At 44.4% G+C, this 25834-nt stretch overlaps 1 long non-coding RNA gene across 2 annotated transcripts in view; it reads left to right on the top strand.

The window, feature by feature from the left end:
- The window catches only part of LOC110483649 (uncharacterized), a 56081-nt gene extending 30521 nt beyond the window's left edge, over positions 1 to 25560 (top strand). The window contains exons 3-6 of one of the 2 annotated variants that reach the window (XR_014957313.1): positions 930 to 4657; positions 8478 to 8566; positions 21151 to 21331; positions 22297 to 25558. This is a non-coding gene — a long non-coding RNA (uncharacterized LOC110483649). Of the gene's footprint in view, positions 1 to 929; positions 4658 to 8477; positions 8567 to 21150 lie in introns of both variants that reach the window. The other variant, XR_014957312.1, reaches the window with a different exon arrangement.
- Positions 25561 to 25834: the final 274 nt, after the last annotated feature.

Genomic DNA, 25834 nt, shown 5'->3' with positions numbered 1-25834 from the left:
ATCCACAGGCAGGTTTTTAAGCAACTACGAAATCACTGCTCAAGGAGTCAAGCAGCTCTTCCTGTGCCTGTGACTGTAGTCTGGAAAAAGGGCTCCACACTTGCAAAAGTGGCAAATTAACAAAGGAAATATAGGAGCCCCCTGCTCTGTTTATTTCCCACAAAATATTACTGAGTGGTAACAACCTTCCCAGCTCCTGCACAGCAACAGCCATCACATCCTGTAATGGAAAGTGGCCAGGCTTTGGGTTCTCCCCCACATCTGTGGTTGTCTGTTGTTGGAAGGAGAAGAAGGGCTGCCCTGTATTTGAAGGTTTTTCAGAATGCTCTGCAGTGGCCTTATCCTGCTGCCACTGATAACTGATTGGGAAGTGTCTAACTGATGCTGATGATTTCTGGAAGTCAGGTCCAAATACCCAAGTGCTTTATTGGAAAGGGGACAGGACACACCAGAAATATTGCTGATAGGTGCTCCAGAGCTATTAGGCCACATAGCTCTGCTTCTTTATGTTCCTTCACACAGATTTACCTTGAGTTTTTTGCAATTTACTGTCAGGGAAAGAGAATAGTACTTTTTCACTTTTGTATTCGAGTGTAATCACCATCCTTAGCCATGTGCAGAGAGCTGCATCCTGGAGCTGTAATTGCACTGGGGACACACCATAATGCAGAATAATAACTCGATGCTAATGAGCTCCATGTATTCAGTCAGGATCAGACCTGCCATCTCCCTTCCCAATGAAATTACTGCTGGCCTGATCATGCTGCTTTTCCGAGTGTATGCTAAGGTTTGCAATCAATTTGAGCAAGTCTCAGTTTTGATTCAAATTGTCTTCTGAGTTATCCAACAAAGAAAGGCGAAGCCAGGACAGCAAAGCAGACATGAACCTGCAGGGCTCTCTTTAATTTTCAGTTTATCTGCAATTTAAGGGAGTAAACACAACCATGCTGAAGATGCATAAATACAGCTTGGAGTGCCATTGAAATCTAGGTCAAGGTTCCGGCTCTGCCTGTGGAATTTCATTACATGACTTGGGGAGACTGTGTGCTGCTCCAGGAGCCAGGTGGAGGACACTTCTGAGCCAGCATAATGATGAAAGCAGGTAGGCTTCTGCATAATCAACAGCAGCTCCACTGCAGGCTGCTAAACAGGTCACATAGGCCATTGCTGAGCTGGAATTGCTGAATTTTTACTGAATCTCACCGGTCAGTCCCAGCTAAGGCCTTTGGATCTCCAGTGGCTTCAGTCTTCAACAGTGCTCCAAGGAGCACTTCCAGCATTTGCCAGCAGTAAGCAAATTGCCTTCCAGGTGCTTGGAGGGAGGGATAGAGCTGTCAATCTGATAATTGTTAACAAAATACATAATTTGGAAGGGAAAAAAAAAAAAAAGGACTTGCATTGATACGCATTCATTTGCTTTGCAGTTCATGTATATGACTGCTGCAGAACATGAATCTATTCCATATTTGAGACCCAGTCTGTGTTTGTGTTTTAAGTTAGCCTTCCAAGCAAAACACGTGAAAGGAGAACATTTAAACAGGAAGGGTTCATGGATTTTTCTTTCCCTCATAAATTTCTGTAGGTCTTGTTGCTGCTAATTACTGGAGATCTCAGCACAAGGGCTTTTCTTTCTAGCAAACTAGCTTCTCATGTTTCCTGCCCTTCAGTTAATCAGTTTTAATCTCCTCTCTGTTTGTTTATTTAGCTTCACAAAGCTAATTGCCTGTTTGTGACATGAGTCTGCCAGAGACTGGGGAAGCAGAGTTTGTGTGTGCAGCGCGGACAGCGGGTGGGCTCTGGCAGTGCCCGCCGCTTCCAGGGCAGCCTCGGGATGTTCCAGGAGCCAGGTCTGCCTCTGTGCTGCTGCTCCTGGCCCTGTGCCTCCCAGGGAGGCTGCTTTCCCCGGAGAAGGGTGCCTGGGGGTCTGGCCAGCAGCCCAGCACCCGTGCAGGTTGCGTTGGTGACTTGCAGCCGTGCCCAAGCAAAACAAAATCCCAACTGGAGAGGATGGGTTAGCATCAGGCAAGGCAGGGATGTGGATGGGAGCCACTGCAAGACTGATCCTCTGATTCCTCCGGTGAGGCTAGAAAAGCAGATTAGAAAATAAAACACTGAGGATCTCTATAGAAACCTTTGTGTCCTCTCTAACTCTGCTGTCCCCTGTCCCCTCCCTGGCACAGACATGCCCTTTGGAAAAGCCAGGCACCCACTGCTCGCTGTGAACAGGTAGCAGAGGAGAGCAGCTGTGAACAGCTCCTTACTCCCCATGCCCTGGAGTCAGACTCCACAAGATGCAAACCTCTCCTGGGTGTCAGGAATTCTGTGCAGTGAGAGTTGTTCTCCTCACCCACCCACTCCTCTGCGTCCCACCCGAGTAGCTGGTGTGTGCTCCCGACTGTTTTTAATGAGTTTTTTCTTTTCATCCTTTAAAATGGGTCCCTAAATCCCATCAGAGTCTGGCCCCTTATACATTGCTGTGATGTCACATGGCTACAGGCTCAAAGGATATGCCAGTGGAGAAATCTTCCTGCCTAAGGGGAAATCCTGAAAGGGTGAGTCTGCTATAAGGTGTCTTAGTCATGCTCACCAATGCCCATTATCACTGCGAAAGAGACTTGTTTTTTGGCACTTGTGCTGCTGGGATTGTGTTTCAACAGGCTAGTTCCTGGTAGTGCAAGGACCCCTCAGAAGGTCCCACATGAGTTCCTGGTATGACAAAGCTACCCTTTAACCTCAAGCCATGAGGTGGGTGGCACTCTGTTTCTAAAATGACTTGAGGCATTATGCACAGTCCTATAAAAATACAAAATGGGGCTGCTGTATTATCTCCTGCAGCTCAAGAGGTTTGGAGCAATTGGTTGATCTTTTGCTACCAAAAAAGCACTTCCCTGAAGCTGTGGCTGCCACATCTTCTTTAGCAGCAGGCTCTTTATTTTTGTGCTTATAACATTGCAGTTTATTCCCGTGGCAACGACTCTGATGTGATCATTTGCATCCATAATAACTTCACTGTTACTAGAAAAGGTAAAACTGTGATGATCTTTTTGAAAAAGTGATCTGGGTCCAACTGAAATGGCAAACTATAAAAAAAAATACTAAAAGGAAAGTTGAATTCTAGGGCAATAAATCATGGCATATTGAGCTGGGCACATGATTTTTCTTGTCTCACTGCCGTAGTGAGGGGTGAGCCTGCGTAAGCCGGCTGAAGAGCTGAGACTGCAGGGAACATACAAACACTCTCATTTGTGTTTTACTTTAGCTTTGACAACGTTGTTCTCTGTTTTCCCTTCCTTGAGGACTGCAATCACTCATGTACTGTTTTCCTTCACTCTGCTAAGTGATGCACAAATTGTTTCTGCATTCCAGGTTAGTTTGTGACATCCCTCTCTCGTGTTTGCATGTGGATAATGAAGATGCTGCCCTGCTCATCAGGAAATGAGTAGGCTGCCTGCCTCCAGCCTCAGAGGAGCTGCATGGAGGCTGGTGGAATCACTGTGGCTCAGCACCAGCCCTGAACCAGTGTTTGCCCCAGCACTGCCACTTGTTCCGTGGTTTTGTATGCTTTATCTTTCACCTGTGTCCACAATCTCAGTGCTGTGCTCCACTGAGGAGCTTAGGATGAAACAAGGACTTTCCTGGGATAAGCACATTGAGGAACTAAGGCCAAAATGCATTTCTCTTGGTTCAGATCCAAACCAGTCACAGGATGTCTTTCCTAGTTCTGTCTCCTGTGGGTTTTGCTTGCTTTAAACTTCTTTAGAACACAGAATTAAAAAAACATAATTTCTTGCATGTACACATATACACACCCATGTTTAAATAAAAGAGAATCCTGCTTGTGTGATGAGATACACCAACTGTCTTGATTCGAACAATTCTCTGTTTTGATGAGTTGATTAAATATGTTTTAGCTAAATACTTAGCAAAAGTCAGGCTACTGGTGATGTAAAGCCAGCTAAGAAATATACTCTTCCTATGCTTTGAGCAACCTGGTCTAGTAAAAAGTGTCCCTGCCCAAGGCAGGGGGATTGGAACTTAGATGGTCTTTAGGGTCCCTTCCAACCCAGGCCACTCTGGGTTGGAAGGGACCATAATTCCAAACTTTCCAGAAAAGCTTTCCTCCATAAATTAGAAGTAAGAAAGCTGACACTAATAAAACAGAGCAGGCTGTCTGAGACCTCAGTTTGGCTGGTGTAGAAATGCCAAATAATACAGCTTTCCATGAATTACTGACTGCATGTTGAGAAATTAAACTTCTCTGAGAAAGGTAAGGTCCATGTGAGCTATTTGACCCCACACATGATCATGAGCACTTTATCCTTGCTTGAAGCAGCTTGGTGAGCAAGTATCTCTTTTCTTTATTGTGGGTGATGTGGGTTGAGATAGAATTACAAAACTAATCCTCCTTGCCTGCTGCTTTGTCTCATCACATTTTCATAGGCCAAGAAGAACAAAAATCCCACATCCCATAATGCAAATGTGGGCTTGCCTCAGCCCTGTGTTCCCTTGCCAAAGGGGGGTGAGAAGGCTCTTTCCAGCCCCTGAATGCTCCCAGGACATCCATGATCTACACTGCAGCTGGCCTGGGTCTGCCTCTTCTTCCTGTGTGTTGTTTCTGCCCGTGGCGCTCACCTACACCAGAATATGGATTTGACAGGTAAAACTTGTGGCTATGTATAGATGATCTTCAATCTGATAATTAATGCATGGTCTTAATTAGAATACAGTTCTGAAGAATTATCTCCCTTTTAAATGTTCTCCTTTTCCTGTTGCATGATACTGCAGTTTCTTAACAGCTATTGGAGTCACCCCATGACATGTGCTCCTTGTTGCTGTGGTTTTGTTTTTTTTTGCTTCACATTGAGAGTATTGTCACTATTGATTCTCAAGACAGTCGCTTTGTTGTTTCTAGAGAGACATGCAGATTGAGCCACTTTCCATTTAAGATTAACTGAAACTCACTGGAACATTATCACCTGCATGGCAACCAGAAGCCCATCTGTGCCTAACATCAATAGTCCAAAGTGAAAGAGCATGCTTTTGACAGGAGAAACACACACTGTGAAAATCCTTATCAGGGCTGAATGAGAGCTGGGTGGGAAAAGCCACCCTCTCTTTAACACCAGGTGCAGGTCACATCCAATTTCAGCTGTGAGTAATGGACAGCAGTGATTCACTCCCCAGCGAGTCTCATAAAGCCCACTCCTTATTCCCAGAGACAAATGGGAGTGATATTTTTATAGACAAGTGTTATTGTTGGTAAGCCCTTTCTAGGTCAGTCTAAACCAACACACGTAACCCTCCTGGCTGACTCCAGCTTCGTGCAAGCTGGCAGATCCACTGGGGTGCTGATTCAGAGGGGACATCCTGGACAAGCCACACTGACAGAATTGGGAACTGGCTACAAAACAGCACCTAAGCCAAATAGCAAAATTCAGGAGTGCTGAAATCTACTCTTTGAGGGAAAAAGAAAAGTGGCAAATGATTTTCAGGGAAGAGGAAGCCTGGTGATATGGTGCTCTTTTGATGAGAGATGATACCAGTCCTAGCTCCCTATTTGGGGTTTTGCTCCCCCTCAATGTAATGGTGCTCTTCTGCTTACAAGAAAACAACACAGTGTTAATTTCACTGTGTTTTAATTATTCCTTTTCTGTTTTTCTACATGTATGGCTGCTTTACTGCTTTAATGCAGTATTTTCCATTAAGCAGTTCTATGCAGTACAACAAAAATAAACACACAGCAACGTGCGTAAGATTAAACCATTAAACTCACTCAAAGTATACAGTTCATAAATTAAAAGTACTTATGCTTATACTTTATTATTGATTGCTGGGTTGATACAAGAAGAAGAACTTGCCCTTAGGAAACAAAACTCATGGTTCCTTAAGCTTTTCTTTGTCAGGAAGCCAAAAAAGACAACATTAAATTGAAATGTCACCATTTGTTCTTGTCAAATGTAGTTTATTCAATTAGATCCTTTATAACTCTACTGAGTTATACAAAGGAGGTTAATATTTTTTATTGTTTTTCTTCATGCTGTGCCTCTAATACACATAGAGATAAGTTGGCCTTGTAAAATATACAGTGTAATTTGGTAATGTGTTTATTGGATTCCAGTAAAAAACTATGAGAAATTATCCAAGATTTTTGCTTCTTCAACTGAAATTTTCTTTCTTCCCTCTCTCTCCTTTTTTTTTTCCTTTTTCTTTTTGTTTGTTTTTCATTGTTTGGGGAGGGAGGTAATAATCTTGCAAGTGTTTGTTTCCTGTAAATGCTTCAAAGAAGTAATTCCTAGAAGCAGATTTGGGGTTTTCCCTCTGAGTTAAGAAAGAAGCAGATTGAGTTGGGTTTTTTTTTCCCCCTGAGTTAAGAAAGAAAGACTTCCTGAAGAATAAGGTCTTTAGATACACTTATGGTTCCAAAAATTTAACTGTGGTTGTGAAACATATCTGACATCTTGCAGAATGATAAGAGGAGCCGAAGTTTACAGTAACTTACCAATCAGAACTGTCTTATAGAGGGTTCTGATTACTTCTCGGTTTATGGATATGATTTAAACCAGCAAAAACATATTCCTTTTTCCTTGTGGGGTTAGTTTTCTGTCCAATTGGCAGCTGGAGCTCCACTCAGCTCCAGAGGTCAGTAAAATATCACCACTGATGTAAGGGAGACAGGAGCATGCAGTCAGTGCCAGGGCAAGGAGAGGACCAGAGTGATGTTGAGTTCAGGTTCACTTGCCCCGTGACAGAATTGCAGCCAAAGCAGCTGGGTAAAGCTCTGGGCATGCTCACAAGTTCTGCTGAACTGAGACAGTGCTACCGTGCCTGGCCATGGATGTAAAGAAGAGGAGAAGCAAGGCTCTTCAGCAGACCTGGGGCTGAGAACCACGTGTGGCCCATAGCTGCTTCTCAAAAGTACCTGCAAGCACTTTCACTATGTCAATCTACAGAACGTGAGTGGATTTCTTGAAAGAACCAACACCCTTCCTGGAAAAATTGCAACAGTTCAGAAAAGGTGAAAGTTGAGCAGTGCCACCCTCTCCCTCTTGTGCAATTTTATTAGATCATGCTCTGAGACAGCAGGAGATGCCATCCCACCGTGCCAGGTTTAGGGCTTTTTCTAAGTCTTGTGTTGTATTGGGAACTGCTTTCATGCTTGAACTCAATTGAGGACATGAAACCAGCTGCACTTTGGCAAGCCACAGACTGCAGCTAATTTTTGTTCTCTGTTAATTTACCTGCCTGTGGCTTTTCTTGCTGCCCAGGATATAATCAGCTTGCTCTGGAGATGGATCTGCTGCATGTTTGTCTGGAGCTGGGCTGATGCTGACTGATGGGCAGCAGCAATGCCATCTGGGCTGGTCACTCCTGTCACAGCAGGCACAGCTGCTGGGCTGTGACACAGACAGACCCCAGGGCCAAGGCTTCCCTTGGTTTCTGCATCCCTGAGCCTGAGAGCAGCACTGGAAGGGTCTTCACAGCTTTGGCTGCCCTGACTGGTAGGGAACTAGTGGGGCTGACATGCAGAAACTCTTCCATCAGCTCGCAGGCCAGACAAAGAGCAGAGTGCTGGAAATGAAGGTGTGCTGTGGCACATGCTTTGTGGAGCAGCCTGTGGGAGGGACGCTGCAAACTGATGACTAAGAGTGGCCTGGAAGCTAAATCCCATGTAACTCAGGGTGTCGATTCATGAAATGCTTAATCCCATTTAAATGCAAGCTGCTTCCAGCAGAGGAGGCCTCCTCACATCCCACATGTGCACTCCCACCCTCTCCCTGCTCCTGCCCCAGGGGTCCCCAGGCTGGGAGGTTGACTCAGACCATGTTGTTCACCTAGTACAAAGCAGATGATGTTCACTGGAGGCTCGGTTTGTGTCAGGCCATAAGTATGCATACAAGAATCTGACCTAGGAGGCTCCATCTGCTAGGGCTGAAGGAGAAATGCTGCTAAGCCTTCACTTAGACTAGATTGCCTAAAAATAAACTGGACTGCACAGAAGAGAATAATGCTCAGGGCTGAACTGGATCCAGCAGCTCAAGAGACCAAAAATCATAAAACCACTGAAAGCTCCTCTTAGCTACTTCATGTAGGAAGCACACAAAACCTTGGGCCTTGCACCAAGCTTCAGCAAGCATGACTGCAAACCAAGGAGCCTTCTTTTGGGAGGAACCAGCCAGCCAAGGATGGTTTGATGGGTTTGCTGATACAGTTATACAGGTGAACAGTCTGGAGGCCAGGGAGGAGCTCTGGTTTCCAGATAAATGCCCTCTCTCACATTCACTTTATTACTGAGCATAGCTCAGTTCCATTTTCTTTACCATTCTTTGCTCCTGTTTCAGAACAGGAATGAGAAGGGTTGGAGAAGGGCTGGGGCTCAGTGCTCGCACAGCGCTGCGAGGGAACACAACCCAAAATAAACACTCTGTCGTCACTGTTCTTCTTATGCCTTCATTTTAAACACAGCTTTTCCATTCCAGGTGTAAACACTTCCCAGGTTTATCACCTCTGGTTTCTGGAAATGGACTTTTGTTTTGGGAAACAGGTGGAAGAACAGCATTCTGCCAGGGTAAGTTCCCAGTTTCCAGCAATCTGTTGCACGGGGTCTTGCTGCCAGAGCACAAGATTGTTTCTCTTCAGTGAGAAGGCTGTGGTGATGGCTTCTTCCAGTCTTGCCTAATGAGTGTGCTTGCACACAAAAGGTGTTACAAAGCTTCTGGGATGAGCAGCAGATCAGGGAAATTTTGAGAAGACATTGGTTGGGAACTGAAAGTGCGAGACAGGAGAAGACTTCTGAGTTTAATCTGTGATGCAAAAACCAAACCAAAACAAAAAACCCCAGACTAACCAAAAACCCCACAAAACCTCAGGGAACTCAGGACATAAAAGTAAGGATAAAAGCCAAAAAAACCCATGGTACTTCTGATTCCAGCTTCTGCTGCTCCCTGTTCTCCCTGTGCTCGGAGTGGGTGTGCTGCTGCTCAGCGCTCTCCCCTGCAGCGAGTCCCACCCGCTGCTCCTGGCGTGCTGCTGCAGGGGATGTTCTCTGGCACACACGGCTGAGTCTGCCCAGCTGGGTGCCCACCTCTGGCAGCTGGGCATTTCCAAAGTGTTCTGCCTCCCAGCCCAGCACCAGCACCCCAGCCAAGGCAAACACGGGACTGTGTGTGCCATCAGAGGGGCTTCCCAAGCCAGGATGTTGTGGGTGAAAGTCAGATGATGAAGAGAGTTTTGGGGCCCTCTCAGTGCACAGATAACACATCTCCCCACGAAAACCTGTAGGGTCTACATGAGCTCCTCTATGCAGCTAGGAAGTGCAGCCTGGCCCTGCCCCTGCCCACAGTGGCACAGCTCCATCCCAGGCTGCCAATGAGGCAATTCCCACCTCCCAGGGGGACAGGGAGGGGAACAAGTCACTGGCACAGAGCACAAGTCCTGGCAGACATGGAGAGAGCTGAACAGGTACTGAGCAGTTCTGGGTTCCAGACTGCACACTGAACAGTAAAAGCCATTATCACACCAAGGAAAGACATAAAAATACATTCCTTTAAGTGGCTTTACATAGTAATGTCCTGCATGTACTATTGCTGAATCTTTGGTGAGTTTCTTCTTTGGTAAACTCTGATCTTTTTTATTATTATTTTTAATTCTGTACCATTCCAGAAATGTCATCCTATTTCCTGCTGTCATAGAAAGTGCCTGATGCTACGATTGAAAAATCTTATGAAAAGACTCATATTCTGTTTTTAATCAAATATACTTCTGTCTTTAGAGTACCTGCTAGTTTCTTTTTGCCTGCATGATATTTCTATTTTGATCTAATCTCTTATTTCCCTCCCCCTGTTGCAGTGCCTCTGTCTCCATGGCCCATTTCTCCTTCACAAGTTGTTAATGTGAAAAAATTACACTGCCCTATACCTGAGCAGGTCAGCTTCAAGCACTCCTGAATCACAGCTTCAGCCCATGTTTACAGTAGTTAACAATGAAAAGTGTTTTTACACTGAGGATAATGGTGTGCTTGCACCGTAAGATAAACCTTAGATGTTAAAATCATTATTTATTTAATAGGCACATCAAAGAATACCACGGGAGAAGGGAATTTCAAAGTTTCCCAGAATAATTAGATTTCTGCTATTATGTGAGGTATGCTTTTTTTCTCCTGACTCGATAATAATGAGTAATAAAAGTGTAGTTCTCAGAAATCATTTAAAGCATTACCAGATTGTGAAGGAAAAAAAGAGGAATCATTTCCTTAGAAGCTAGAGATCTAGTAAGCAACAGGACTGCACAGCTAATGAGAGAAAGAAAGGTCTGACTTGGAGCAGACTGCAGCACTTCCGAAACCTGAGAAAGATTTTCTCCTAGGAATGAGGAGAAATACCATTGGGAAAGCTTGTTGCTTAATTTCCTATGGTACTTTCCTTAATTAAATGCATATTTAAATAAGCAGGAGCTCAGCAGTGGAAGTATCCTATAGCATCATTGTTCATTGTGCTCCACGGTACAGAAGCACCACTGAGGGCAGCCCTGTCCCCAGCATTGCATATTCTAGGTGGAGAGTGCCTCGGAAAAGACATCCTTTGTGGATCTCCCCTTACAGATTTGTCAGAAGGACTTTCTAAAGCCTCTGATGACTGACTGTGAAACAAGGCCCCAGTTGATTAAGAAACTGTCTGGCTTGGCGAAAGAATGAGGTCCTCAGTTTAAATTCAGCCTGGTTTCCGTTTTCTGAGTCCTTTCCACGGCTCACAGAGAAATCCCTCACAATTTTTAACCCTTTGCTCTGCCTGGCTGAGCCCTGGCAGGATGTGGGTCACCATGGCTGTCCTTGCTGGCAGCACCTTGGTGCTGGGCTGATGCTGTGGCCCCGAGCCCCAGGGTGGCAGGAGAAGGCTCAGCAGGTCAGGGCTTGTGGGAGAGCTGGGTCCCCGTGGGCAGAAAGGAGGAACCAAGGGAAAAGGGCATCCAGCAGTGAAGGAAGGCTCACACGAGAGGTACTTTTTTCCATTTTTCTCATAGTACTTTCAAGTACTATCAAATACAAAGGTATATTTTCCTTTGCCCTAAATAATGTATTAAAAAAAAAAAAATCTGTTTCAAGTGGCCCAAAGTACATGGCTGAAAGCTTTTCAGAGATAATAATCTGCAGGTGTGTTCCAGCCCTCGACAGTGATGGATCTGCTGCAGGGAGTCCTACCAGCAAAGAATGGGGCTCTTTCTTGTGGGATGTGCAACACAGCAGGAATTAAAAGCTCAAAAGAATATTTATCTATGTACAGGTGACAAAGATAGTGTCAGTTTAATTTTAAAATCAATACAGGCATTGTGATGATTTCTAATAGCACAAAGCAAGACCCTTATGTCCCTTGTCATCAGGGCTGATGAAGTCAGGACAGGGAACATAAGTGGGAGATTAGTTCAGGAGAGGAGAGAAAGGCCAGTTTCATAGTATAGATCCCACCAGATGTATTTTTAATATGTCAGGAGGAGTAAAGAGGAAGCTTATCCTCAATGCACTACAGTACTTTTGAGGGAATAATACTAACTAAAAATACTAATAATACTAATACTAATAATACAAATAGCATATAGAGCTGTCATAAGTCAATTTTTTTTCTCGACCAGCTCCAATTAAAAAAAAAAACAAACCTCCAATAACATGTGTGATAAATACAGTACCTTCTTGAAACTAGAAAGAGAAGTAGAAAGGCTGGAAAGAGCACTATTGTGCATGACTTTTGTGGTATTTTTGTGGAAAACTGACTAACAAGCACATGATGTACAGCTTGGTAGAGTGGGGGGAAAGTGCCGGGACAGAAACCTGAGTTTCCTGAGAAATTATTCTGACTGACATTAAAACAAACTCAGTTCACACATTTGTAGAAGAAAAACTCCACTGCCAGATTTTTAATGAAGAGGTAGCCATGATCAAACCACAAAAAGCAAAGAGGCATGACAAAGTTTTTAAAAAATGGCAACATGCTGACGAAAGTCTATATGGAATATGTTGGCTCCAACTGCAATATTGAAACAGCTGTTGAATTTCAGGCTGAAAAAGCATAAAATATTGAGAACTGGTAACACAAGCTCCAATTCTGAAATATTTGTGTGACAAGCAGAAGAGAAACTCATTAGGCAGCTGAAAATGTCACAGAACTAATTGTTTCATTTTGCTAGCTACCCTCTGTTGCATGCATATCAAAAACCACTTATAAAGATGAGGAATATTCAACTTTTTAGGAGCAGTAGTAGACTCTGTGACATCTGAGCATCTCCACTCTCCAAATTCTTGCTGTCTGGCACCACAGTAAAAAAATGTCACTATTCCTATTTTATAGACAGAGAGGTAGATGAAAGCAAATGAATTGATGTCCTAAATATTGCCCTGAGAATTTTTTCACAGGTCAGGGACTGAACCCAAGTACTCAAAGAACTATATACATCTTTGGCCACTGGAGGTGTGGGTTTTTTTCTGATTTGTGAAAAGGGTTATTGTTAATAATCCAGAATTGTTGTTCTTTTCTCCTTTGACAGATTTAAGGGTTTTCAGTGCCACCTCCTCATTCTCTTGTATTTTATACAGAGCATGCTCTGCATATTTGGTTGAAAGCCAAGTGTGCCTCAGTTCCCCATCTGCTCTTTTTATGTTGCAACTTATCTCCCATCCCACCTCTGCATTGTCTCTTATAAGTGCATCTCTAATCTCAAGCAGTGTTTAGCAAACCCAGATATCAGTGTCACAAGGGGTGGCTGCAATAGCAGTGCCCTTCATGGGGTCCACAGTGCATCTATGGAAACCTTGAGCAGCCCTAGGAACACATCACTGGGTGTTTGAGATTATTTTCAAGACCCTTCACTAAGCTTTCACCAGGAATAGGGAGACAGCTGTTAACACTCCAGAAATACCAAGTGAAGGTTTGAATGCCAATCCAGAAAAGGAGTTGAAAATATAGTAGATGATTTATCAAGGGCATACTGGAGAAGTGTGAATAGAGATGGTGCTGTCATGATGTATCTTAAAGTGCCTGATATTCAAATGACTGCTTAGAGATTTCCAGTCAGACACGGCAAAATCCATGGTAATTGCCAGCATTAAGCGAGTCTATGTTAAATGGACACAAAACACAAAATGTGAAGAGCTTGAGGACAAGGAGATTTGCTGAGAACAATGGAATTTGACTAATTTGGTTTAATTTGTGAATTTTTTTGGTTGGTATTGGTTTTTTTTTTTTTAGTTTTGATTTTTGATTTTTTAAAATATTCCAATGGAGATTGTTATAAATAATTAAGAAGAAAATGGCATTTAGCACCATCCCACTTGCTAACAGTGGCAATTATCCCACTCTCTAGATCCAGAAAGGATGGAGAGAGGACTGAGTTCCAGGGATGGAGCAGTGAGTGCAAGGCAGTGAGTGTGGTAGGGACTGAAGGAAGAATATCTGCTGCTTTTGTTTCCCACACTTTATCTCTCTTGGTGTCAGAGGCAGCTGGGAGGCAGCCAGGGAATAACAATCCAAATAATAGGAATTGGTAAAAAAATAAAAGGGATGCTTGGCAAGAGGGTTGTACAAGAGAAGAAATGTTTTAGCCTTAGGTGTGAGGTGTGAATTTCTGAATGCAGCGTGTTTAGGAAAGATAGATGCAGAATCCAAGGAGCTGCTGGCACTGCTTGAGTGATCTGAGAGCTCGGTTTTGTCTTTGTTGTTTGGAATTGGCTTTTAGCTTCTGCCATTCTAGTACTGCACTGTTTTGACAGCAACTTAATAAAAGTAGGAGCCAGCTGCTCTGAGGGACCCATGTGTCCCCCCTGGGAGTGCAGCCCAAGTCCATCTGGTAGGCAGCTGGCCATGTGTGGACACTGATGCCACTTCTGTGCACACAGTTGCCATGCCAGTGGCAAGAGACATGGGGTGTGCCAACAGGAAACTCGAGAATCGAGTCTTGAAGGTATGGAGGTCATTACCAGAGAGGTAATGTACCTTGAATCTGTTTAATAACAGTGTCTTAGAACAAGCCAATCCTAATGATCACAAAAAGAAACCAGCAAGTTTCCGTGCATCTTGAATACAGTGTACGGATACTGGGCTCTGACTCTCTGTCTTTGATGCTTCGGTAATTATTTATTTCTATGCAAACTGGATTGTATATGCTGCTGAACTGGAATTCAGTTGTCCTGTGCTGCTCTGCAAGTGTAAACAGACCACTCCTGAAAGGTGAGGGAAATCTGTGGTGTTTGGTGGCTGCCTGACACTGGTTCTACACACGTGTGGAAAGCTGGAGTCAGACTTGCTGTATTTGACTGAAACACTCAGGCTTAATAAAAATGTCTTTGTTTTGCCTCTGAAAGGAAATAATATCCAGTAGGCAGTTCTCTGTTCTTGATGACAGTGAACACTCAGTGCAAATGATGTAATATTAGATTGCTCAACACTTAAGATGGAGAAAAAGCTTATAAAAATTGGATATGTGAAGATTTATTGAGAGAAACCATGGCAAGCTACCAAGAACTCCTCTGTGACAGAAATAGCCACCCCAAGAAAGCAAAGTCCAGAGCACCTCTGAGGTCAGGGCTGTCCAGACGTGATAGTGAGAAATGGTTTCTCTAGAAGCACAGGGAGTCTGAAGTGCTCTTGGAAGAATTGGATGGATGAGACATGCTGGTGCTCTGAGTTCTCTCAAAGCTACTTTGAGCTTAATACCCAGCCTTTCTCCTACGAGTTACTAAAACCTTGCTTTGATATGATTATTCAGCCTGAACAAATACCAGTCACAAGGGGCAGGCATAAAGGTACCAGGTAGGAACACTACCTTTGGTCTAGTATATGAAACAAGTGGGAAATTCCTCAGAAAAGCTGAATTTGCTTTGTTCAGCTCATTGTCATCTTGATTACCTTCCTGGACCTTCCTGATTATGTGATTGCTAAAAATAGCTTGCTCTGATACCACAGGACATGACAATGATAACATAAGGCCAGTGCAACATAAGGTGTCTGACTCCTGTTGCTTCTCACACCATGTGCCTCTTACCCCTCCAGGCACAGTTAGAAGAATCCTCTGTGAGGGGATTTATCTGCAGTTCTTTGAACCTGGGCAGATGTTTTACATGGCCCTCCATGACCTCTGAACCACAGAGTGCACCAAATGAACTGCAGATATTGGCTGCTTCATGACACTGTTACTTGGGGGAGGCACATCCACGTTCTACTGCAAAAATATAGCTCTCACTGTCAATTATCCAGGAACTCATGAAGGTAGAAACCCCAATTCATGTATTTATGATCTTTGACTAAGTGGCTCTGGAGACAAGCTGAAATGAGCCATCATTTCTGGGGTGAAGCTCTCTCCTCGAGCACTGACAGCTTTCCTGAGTGCTGTCATCCCAAGGGAGGGCACTGGGGCTACCACATCAATAATTTCTGAAGTGTTGTCAAGATTCATGGGGCCAGAGCAAGCCTGAGCCAAGGATGCTGCTGCCTATGAGGGAGCCTTCTGACTGAACAGCTTATCCACTGGGCCCAAATGGTGCAACTGGAAAACAAAGCAGCAAAATCCTAGCTGACAAAAGTGGATGGAGGCAAGCCAGGACTAGAGCAAAACAAAAGCTGCAAACAAAATATAAACCATCTCAGTCCAGTTAAGAAAAAAAAAGGATTCTTGTGTGGCCAGGGTCCATGCAGGGATGGGCACAGAGAAGGCTTGGGAATTTGAACCTTGATTTATGTCCCCTCTTATGACACCGAAACACAGTGGGGAAGACAGAACTATCAATCCAGCACAACAAAAATAGAAAAAGTCATGTTCTTCTTTTAGAAGGAGGGGATGTGGGACAGCCTCTGGTTCACTGTGTCCTGTCTTGGTTAAGGGGTAGCATTAATCTCTGGTCTCCTGGCTGTGTGTTTTTGGGGTGAAAAGGTGCTGACCCAGGGAAGACCCTGAGAGACACTTCGGGGCAGAGCTGAGGTTTTCTGAGACTGGTTCATGAGCCCACCAACTTACATGTGGTTTTAGGATGCAGACATACACAGCTCGGAGACTGGAACACACCCCAGAACTGTTATGATAGCTGTGGAAATGACAGTCATTCTCTGGGGAGCCACAGCAAGATGGATCACTGTGGTAACATCCTCTGTTCAGGAAGGGATACTCCTGGTGCTTGGGCCCCAGCCAGAGGTTCTGCCTTGGGAGGGAAATGTGCTCCACCAGAGCTGTTCAGCCTCACACAATGACTTCAGAGTGCCTAATTACTTCCAGGGGGAACCACTGGCTGGAGCAACTGCCCAGACTCCCAGCTTCTGGCGTGGTGAAAGGTGACCAGCCCGGGACAGGCTGAGCATCTTCCCTCACCTTCCTCGTGGTGCTAGGATCCGTGGATGGGTGCATCTGCTGAAGCCTCAGCAAGAGGAGTGGTGGTGGTGCAGCGGGGAAGGGACTGGCAGAGCCCATCTCGTGTGTGGCAGGGGCTGGCCTTGGCCATCTGGACAGAGTTTGAGCTGGCACTGCCACCCAAAGGGACAGAAATAAATGAAGTGGGTGGGAAGCTGTGGAGGATAACCACAGGGCAAGAGCATGGGCTGCATTTGTCCACAACACCCACACACTATGGGAATGGCACTGCTGAGGCCTGGGAAACACTTCAGCATCCTGTGTGTTCCCCGCTTCCTTTGTTTTTCCCTTGTGGTATCATTCCCTGCGAGCATTGACCTGAGCAGATGTAAAGTATTTAAGCTTCAGTCTAGCTGTTGTACTAAAGAAATGTCTTTTGTGATTAAAGGTGCTCGTTCTGTTATTGGTAGTTGTAAACAAATTTTCTGAACCTTACTATTTCTCTATTTTGAAGAGTGTATATCTCCCATAGTGCTGCGAGGTTTTACCTTTTAATTACAAACAAACCAATCCCCAGACAATATTTATGTCATGTTTTTATCTATTCACCATGTATTGTAATGTAATAAGCCTTCCTTACAGACAGAATGATAGTGGTAGTTGGACTTATAGGCCTAAATCACAGTAGAAACTAAATCTAAATAATTAGATTTGACCTCATCTTTGTTTTTTGTTTTTTTGTTAAATACATACCACTCCTCCAAAGCAGCCTGCTCTTGTACCTCAGAAAATGGAGATATTAATTCACAAGTTAGCATGGCATTATTAAAACAAACTCCACCCTCTTCTGAAAGAATGAGTTTGAATTTTGAACCATTCCGTTCACTTCTGCCTTCAGAAAATGAAATATCACAAACTTCAGAAACTTAAGAGATTGCTAGCTTGAACTCCATCTCTGAGAAGGGGATACAGGAAAGGACCTTTCCCATCAACTCTTAAATTAATTCTTTAAGCTTTGAACCAGTTAATCCTGTCTTTATTGTTGTAGCACAAACTGACTCAATGGGATGTCTGGACTGAACCATAGGCAAGAATCTCTCCTCCCAAGCAGGGAGGATTCCTGGGAGAAGCTCATGCTGGAATGCAGAAGGGAGTGGGCAAACCCAAGACATTGAGGCATCAAATACACCAGAGGTGTGTGTGGAGAAATAAATAAGTGAAAATGGAAAAAAAATGCTTATCAATATGATGGTAGGCGCTTTATACATATGAAACTTTTCTATCTATATCTATATAGATGTAAAAAAACTCACCTTACCCAGAATTGAGTTTTTAATTGCCAAGCCTTAGAGAGGTCACAAAAAAAAACCATGGCAGAAGGCACAGAAGATGAAGATCATTAGCATGATTAGAGTTTAAGTGCAGGCAGGGAAATAAAGAGACCAAAAATATCTTGCTAAGAAATAACAGGGTTTTCAAAGCAAGACTTGATGCTTATTAGTGGAAAGACAAGAAACCTTTACTTTTAGCCAAAGACTGCCTGATCTGCCATCTTACACATTATTTTAGCAACACTACCAAAGCAAGACTTCCTGTGTGTCACTTCAGCTCGCAGACTCAGAAGCTGCCTTTGTTTTGGCAGGCCAGTGTGAGATGCTGAGGTCTGGCTGAGGTGTCAGGTCTGGCAGCCCTGTGATGAGGGAAGGTTGTGGCACCACAGAGGTGGCAGTGCCATGCTTGGGACAAGCCCTGGTGCACAAAGGGTTGGCTCAAGCAGGAGCAGGGGAGTTTGCATTGGCCCTGGCTGCTGCTGGCTCCTTCCTGCCCCAGTGGCCAGTGATTATAGGCTGCAGCTGCTAATTGCCTCTGAGGGTGGTTCAAGCCCCTGGGGAATCACAGCCATGGCATCTCTCTTCTGGCCCCTTTGTCCTGTGGGTGTTGCATGCTGGCTGAGCTGGCCCATGCCTTGCTTTCCCCAACAGGCTCAGCAGCAGCACGTTTCATCCAAGCAGGCTGAAATCAAAACCCTGAACCTTATTCATCTCTACAGGCTTCTGAGAGAGAATAGGCATCAAATCTGATTTCATATTCTTAGGCTGAATATCAGAACTTATCCTCAGACAATACAATATACTTGTTAGCCCCAAAAGCCACTTGAATGGGTGGATAAAACATAACAAAACCACCCCAAGCCAAAAACCTGAATTCTTAATCTGTAAATCTCTGGAGAGAATATTAGATTTTTATTGTTTCCCTATCAATAAAGTGCAAGAAGAAGTACTAAATGCCTCACCTCTACAACTTCCCATTATTTATCATATCAAACATCCATTCTTCCAGGCTTTTTGGTTTACTCCTGCAGATAGATTATGCAAACATATTCAGCATATGGAGCAGAACAGATCCAAACTCTGATCAATCAAATGCAAAGTGCCTTCATGTGCTGCTGCTTCAGAGTGTGAACTCCCAGAGCAGGCAATGCACTGAACTGTATCATGGACTGAGAGTATGAACACACCCAGGTAGTCTTGGAAAAATGGTTCATCAGTAAGTATTCATTGGAGTTGGCAGGCACGCACATTTTACAAATGCTTGTTTCATAAATATTTATTTTAAGAATTGAATTTTGGGAGTTTTCAGACAAAAGAAGCCATGAAACAGTGAAGAGAAACTTCAAGATTGAAATTCTTGTGTGTGTGATATTTTTCTTTTTTGCTTTATATTCCTTATTACCTCTTTTCTTCTTTTTCATTTTGAAAGAACTGAAGAAACTAAAGTCTACAAAAACCAGTCTCAGGCAGAATGCAGAGCCAGTGCCAGGTATTCAGAAGAATGAGTCAGTAATAAAGAAACCTACAGCTTGTAACCAAAATGCCTCAAGCTGTTTGCATTAAGTTATCTTGAATAAACTATGTGTTATGTATTTCCTGAAGAGCATGACCAAAAACTCACTGAGACATGGATCTCCAAGTAGGCTATAGCTAAAAGCCTGACTAAAATTTTATGTGTCTTTTTGGTGCATATCCAAAAGGATGTTTATTTGTTTTTACTCATTTCTTACTCATGAAAAAAAAAACAAACAACAACCCAGTGAGCTTCAGTAGGGTTTACAATACAGGATTCATTTTTCATTTGTTAGAAAGCATTTCCTCTAGACCGTAGACAAATTATTTCCCAGCACAGAAAAACCTGTATTGATGTGGTCAAGATTTAAAATTCAGTAATGTACTTCCTCTACTGGGGATGTTCTGAATTTCTTCAGTGCAGTGAATCATTCTGGTGGTGGAACCAAACTCAACTTACTTATGTTGAATGGCAAAAGAACAACAAAATCTTTCACAAATCTGAAAATATCACTGAAAAAGAATAAAAGCACAATTGTTTTCAGCCATTATGGGCTGCCCTAATTTGAATCACATGGGAAGATGCTTTGTTAATGGCTTTCTTCCTTTACTCTTCATTGGCAAAAAACCAAACCAAACCATTTTCTTCGTTCTTTTCCTTTAGCATTACCTTTCCATCTGGTTTTAGAGGAAGCTGGTCCTGTGGGTTAGCAAAGATTTTGAAGTGCTAGAGATCTGGGATAATTTCTACAGGTGTCCACAACAGCCATGGACTGATCACCTCCATTACTGTTTCTGTAAAATGGGAATATTCCACTTTATCTCGGGAGGCTGTTGCTAGAAAATCTATTTATTGCTATAAGATGTCCAGCTACCACAGGATTATTTAAGGCATATATATAGTTTGTATTTTTCTTTATAAGTGTGTTCTGTGTAGAGTTTAAGCTAATAAGTCCCAATGATGATTTATGACGAGGAATTCACTCTTAAGAGGAACAAATTTGAATAGATTTAAATACATACACATAAAAGAAATATGTGCAGCCTCCCAGAACTCTTTGAAATATAAATGTGAGAATTCCTTTAGGTATAGTGCTGGAAGCCTTCATGTCAGACCATACTGTCAGGTGCCAGGCAGAAGGAGCCAGGCAGACTCATTGATTTATGCAGCGTTCTGCTGGAAGACCCCAAAGACTGCAATCCTCTGTCACTCTCAGCCGTGGGGCAGGAGGTGGGATGAGCTCCATTAATGCCTCCTTCAGCTTTTAAACCCAAGTAGAAGGTTTATTCCCGTGTGTTCTGGACCTACAGTCTTTTGTCTGCTTTTCTATACCAGCTTCTCCATGTTTGATATTAATTTTATTCCCTTCCTTAGAGTATTATTTACAACTGAAGAGCAGAATGTTATAGGCTGAGCTGACAGGGCACTAAATATAGTAAAAGCAGGGCAGTTCCCCACTCTAATCATCTCCTTCTGGTTTTATGTAGATAGTAAATGATGGGCCACAGAGGGAATTGCCATTTGTCTCTAGGAAATACATGTCAAAGGAGTTTAAGCGCTACATCCTGCCCACACGGGGAAGTTAATTTAGGCTTGACGAAGCAGTGCTGGCTTTTCCTAGCACTGAGGAGTTGCAGATGAGATCTTTAGTCCTTCAGCTGAATGCCATAGAGACAGTGGTTTTGAATAGGGTATTTACAATGGCAAATGGCACAATGTCTAGCCTGAAGGAGCAGGCAAATTTCAGCCAAAACCCGGTGCCATTCATTCACATCATCCCCATCGCCGTCCATCTGTCTGGGCCTTAGGAAGCAGCCATGCCTTGGCCAAGGCTGGGCTCTGCCCCACCAGGCCCGGGCCAGGCTGGAGGCTGCCATTGGCTTTGTTTGTGTGCTGGGCTCGTTCCTCTCACTTGCTTCCCCTGAGCCAGCTGACTTGCCTGTGCTTTTTTCCCTCTGCCAAGTCTGCTTTGCTGCCTTCTTTCAGGTCTGGAGCTGTTCTGCTGCCTGCTCTTTTAACAGCTGTCCAAGTGCGCAGGAAGACTTGAACCAACACTAAAACCTGGCCAGCTCTGCTCACTTGGGTCCTACAACTTAAATGCAGTGCGCAAAAGTTTAAGCAGCAGCTTCGTTGCTGGGACTTAGCCCTAAATCCACACAAATCCAAGGTAATCTGGAAGCAGCTCGCTGCTGCTTTAATATCAGCGTGAGACGGGGGCTGAAGGAGCTGGGAGCTGTGTGCGTGCCTTGACAGAGAAAGTTTGTGATCTAAAGGTTTCAAAATCTGCATAATGAAAACTGCCAGAAAGTTTAGTGCAGCAGTTCTGCTTCTCCCCGTGCAGAGCTACAGGGCACAGGTTAAGGCTCAGCTCCAAGAAGAGTGAGGTATTGCAATGCAAAGGAGCAGAGGAGATGCTGAGTACGAGGATATCAGTTAAACTTTCTGACCAGCCTAAGGGTTCTTCATGTATTTTATCCACTGGCTGACTAACATAAAATACAAAAGTATTCTGCCTGGCAAGCCAGGAGCAGAACTGCAGTCTCCACCCTCCCAAAGGATTATTTAAATATGAAGCTACGATGCCATGTTCTTCTTTCCTTCTGCCTGCTCAAACGCATTTTTAATTCTTTAATGCAAAGTAGGAAGGCACCAAAATCTCTCTTTCTCCAGAAAAGCCTCAGATAGAATAGACAGAGACTTCTCCTGGGAACACCAGCAACTCTTTTCCTACCTTCATTGGAATTAAAATTACACTCCCTGTGTTCTAAGTGACCACCTAACCCTGAGGTACAGGAAGAGCAGGGTGCTACCTCCTCCCTAGCTGTGAGTTGGAGCACAGCACCAGGTACTGTGGTATTTTTTACCTAGGCAGTCTCAGCAGTGACCAGAGTCACCCAGTGAGTGAAACCACCAGCCTGATTGTACAAGAGTGTAGGCAAGAGCAAAAGCTCAGTCTTAGACCCCAGGGAATATGAGCTCTTCATGGTCCACTCTGGATTTAGACATTCTTTGTGAAGTCACCATTCAGTAAGAATTCTCTTATACCCTTGTGAATGTACCACATACAGATGATTATAGTGGTCTATAAAACCCAAGAACTGAATACACAGTTCACTTCATTGCTCATTACAGGCACAGCATTTCAGAGTTGCTCCTGCTGATGTGCTCAGGTCACCTGCTTTGGTGATTGTGTTGTAAGCCTGCTGCGTCCCAAGGCACCAATACCTCCCAGTTAAAACACTGCAGATGAACACAATGAAAGCCAATAAAAAATCCTCCAATTCCAATGAATTGTTGACTGGAAATGTTTCCTTATTTCTGACACCAGTGAAGGCAGCCTGCTTGTTTGCAGGGTGAAACAAAGTACAAACTTTTTAATCCTCAATCCCAAATTCACCTAAAAGATTTAGGGCCAAATATTCCTTTTATTTACACCAGTGTAAATTTAGGGAAATTTCATCCAACTTAATGTACTGCCAGGTGGTAGATTTTGCCTCAGATCTCATTATTTTTGGGGTTTTATTTATATTCAGCCACTGTGTGTATACACAGATACAAAGCAGTATTTTTTGCCAGCAAGAAGAGAGTGGAGTTTGCTATATAAATTGGTATTTCTCAGTCAATATGTTGCAACCCCTGAAGGGGTTATAAAAACCATCTGGGGGCTTGTAAAGAACTGAAAATTTTATAACAATCTAAAGTAAAGAAAATGTCATTTCTTCTACTCTCCATAGAGCAGCACCATTCTCTTGGCAACCTGTCAAAACCACACATGAAACAATAAACTCTTCAAGCTTATCACTTTTACCATATTTTTTTCCTTTAGCTTTATAAAACATGGATGAGAACTGGGAAGGTCCTCTTTTTTCCCCCTTTTATATAGGACTTCCTATCTGAGCTGCTTGACAAATGTTGCTTTCAAATTTTTGGCCTCAAAAAGCAGTAAATTTCTTTAAGGGCCTCCGCCTTGGTCTTCTCCTAACCTGCTTGTTAAAACTACAGCCTATTTTGTCAAGCTTAGGCTTGTTTGTGTTGGAGCCAGTTTTTCTATTTCACTGTGACTTTCTGCCTGTCAGTTTCCTCTTTCAGCCTAAATCATACAGGGAAACATCAACATTTCCCTTTGTGGGAAGAGATGTTTTGCATCAAGTGGAAAAAATGGATGAGATTTCCTGTATCCTCATTAGCAATGTGGTGTATGGTTTGAAATCTGCCCTTCTAAGGTGAGATACCATCTGAAGAACCTCTCTGCTTTTAAGTATAGCCTCACAGCACATGCAACTTGTCAGTGAATTTTGCTTTCATGTACACATCTTTCATCTCTGTGCATAGGTACTTATCTATGAAATTAATTCTAGTAGCAACCAAGTGTGTCTCACCTAAAGGAATCAGAGAATAAATTCAGGAAAAAAAGGCTTATTGTTGTTTTTTTCCCCTACCAGGGTGAGGTGCCTCACAGAAGGACTGGCAGGCAGCAGAGCTGGTGAGGTTCTGAGACCCTGGGCAGGGTAGGGGGAAAAGGAGGGGATGGTAGTGCTCTCCTTTTGGCAGCTGTTTCGTTGGGTGGGCAAATCTCAGGCAGCTTCTCCTCAAACTCCTCTTGACTTCAGCTATTTTTGCCTGATTTGCACAAGTTATTTCTTTGTTGATGCAAAGTACTTAGTAGGTGTGGTGCCTCACTCTTTCCAAAAAGCCTGATTTGTTAACTGCTTAGTGGGCACAAATTTGATCACTTAAGCCACTTGCTAAGGAGAAGGAACAGTGTCTTCTTGCCTGGGTGGGAGGTGGTTGCCCACAGCCAGGAACTGAATGAGCTGTGGACAATGTGGCAAAAGCCATGGGGAGGAACTGCACTTCTGGCTTTTACTCTTTAGCTCCAGCTTCACTGAACTGGAACTGTGCTGTCCAAACTGGGTGGAATCAAAACTTGGACAGTTTCATTTTTATTTGCTTGGAAAACGACTTCCTTTTCCCTGTCCCATTTCTACTGAAGACAGACTACAAAGTCTGCACGTGCAGAGGCTGGGTTCAGATCCAAGCTGAGGCATTTGGGGGCTTGGCTGTTGGCTTAGGTCTTCAGGCTGTCAGACTAGAACCAGGATTCCTGCTCCAAGTTCTGAGTTCAGCTAGCTAGTCGGGGTCTAGCTCTTCAGCTGCCTTTCCATATGCCAGATTGTACCAAAATGCTCCTAAAATCATTCAGTGGTATTTTCCCATGTGGTTTACATGATGCCAAGTAGTTGGGCAGGAGATCTGACATGGTCTACACAGATTTCTGCCTTTGTGCCTGAGAGAAGATGGATACCCAAGGGTTGTCTCTGCTAATATGAAAAGTCATACAAAAGGTGGCTGTTGAGTGTTTTTGTGGTTTTTTTGGTTTCTTAAATAATCTCTATTCTCAATTCAAAAGTGTATCCCTGTAGGAAATGATGTTATGAAACATTTTGGGAAAATAAGCTAAATTTTAATTAAACTTTTAAAATCAGGCTGGTCAGTAAATAGCCTAACAAATGTCCACCTCAGCTGGCACTGCCGATGAAGAAACCATTCCTGGACAGCTCAGCCTTCCAGCACCAGCACCTTAACTTGGCCTAATTCCCTGTGCCCTGGCTGAGGCTGAGCTCCCTGGCTTGCTGTGCCACCTCTCTCATCCACGTTTCCATCACGGTGGTTTTGCCCAGGCACGGGGCCCCTGCACTGAGAGAGCCACCCTGATGGACACAAGGCTCTCCACCATAAAGACTGGCAGGAGCTTCCAGCACTGCTGCTTGGCTCATGTCAGGAGTTGGGTTGTTTTGATTTTTTATCCAGGGAAGTCCAAACTCCTGAGGGAAGAAATGTGGTTTACTGCATACTCATCCTGTTTCTTCAAAGTTGAACTGTGCCATGCATGAAAATTTTTTTGGAAACAGGGAGCAGAAACGATGACTTAACAAGGCAGTGCTGTCCACTGCTGCACCAACACTCTGCTGGCTTTTCTGAAGTTGTCAGCACTACTGTTTTTGTACAGAGTGGAAATTCCTTCTTGTACTTTGTCAGTCAAGAAGCCCACGGCTGTCAGTCAGTGTTACGGTTAATGTGAGTTTTCCCAGGTTTGCACTTCTGTCCTGCCACGCTGCTCTGTGCCTGTGCTGTTACACTGAAGCAGCAGCAACTTCCCTCCCTCGGATCCTCGCGCTGTTTGGTTAGATTAAAACCCCAGGGCCATAGAGGGGATGGAGGTCTTAGGTTGAGCCATTTCCTCATCCCTTAGTGAGGACGTGGGTGCAGCGGGGAGCACACGGGGACGTGTCCCTTGGCCGAAATCCTCCAACCTCTCACCATGCCGCTGCCGGGAGGGGCCGCATGGAGTTGGCCTCGCAGGTCTGTCCCCTCACCACCTCCGGGGTGTCCTGCGGCCCGAGCCTCGCCCCGTGGGCACCTCCACCACGGCTTCCCCTTCTCCCCGACGCGGCGGCTGCGCCTCCCGCTGACCAGCGGGGCCGGGGAGCTGCCGGGGCAGCGCCGCGGGGATGCGGGTCGGGGCTCGGCCCGCGGGCACACCGAGCCCCGGCAGAGCCGGCCCGGGCTCGCCCCCCGCCCGCGGCCGGCCGCGGCAGCGCTGCCCGGGGCGGGCCCGCGGCGCGGGGCGAGGGGCGGGCGGCGGGCGGGGCGGCCGCGGGCTCTATAA

Source organism: Lonchura striata, chromosome 9, assembly GCF_050655825.1.
Source record: "Lonchura striata isolate lonStrDom1 chromosome 9, ASM5065582v1, whole genome shotgun sequence".
NCBI lineage: Eukaryota > Metazoa > Chordata > Aves > Passeriformes > Estrildidae > Lonchura > Lonchura striata.
The sequence above is the reverse complement of the archived record's forward strand: the minus strand, read 5'-3'. Positions and strand labels throughout refer to the sequence as shown.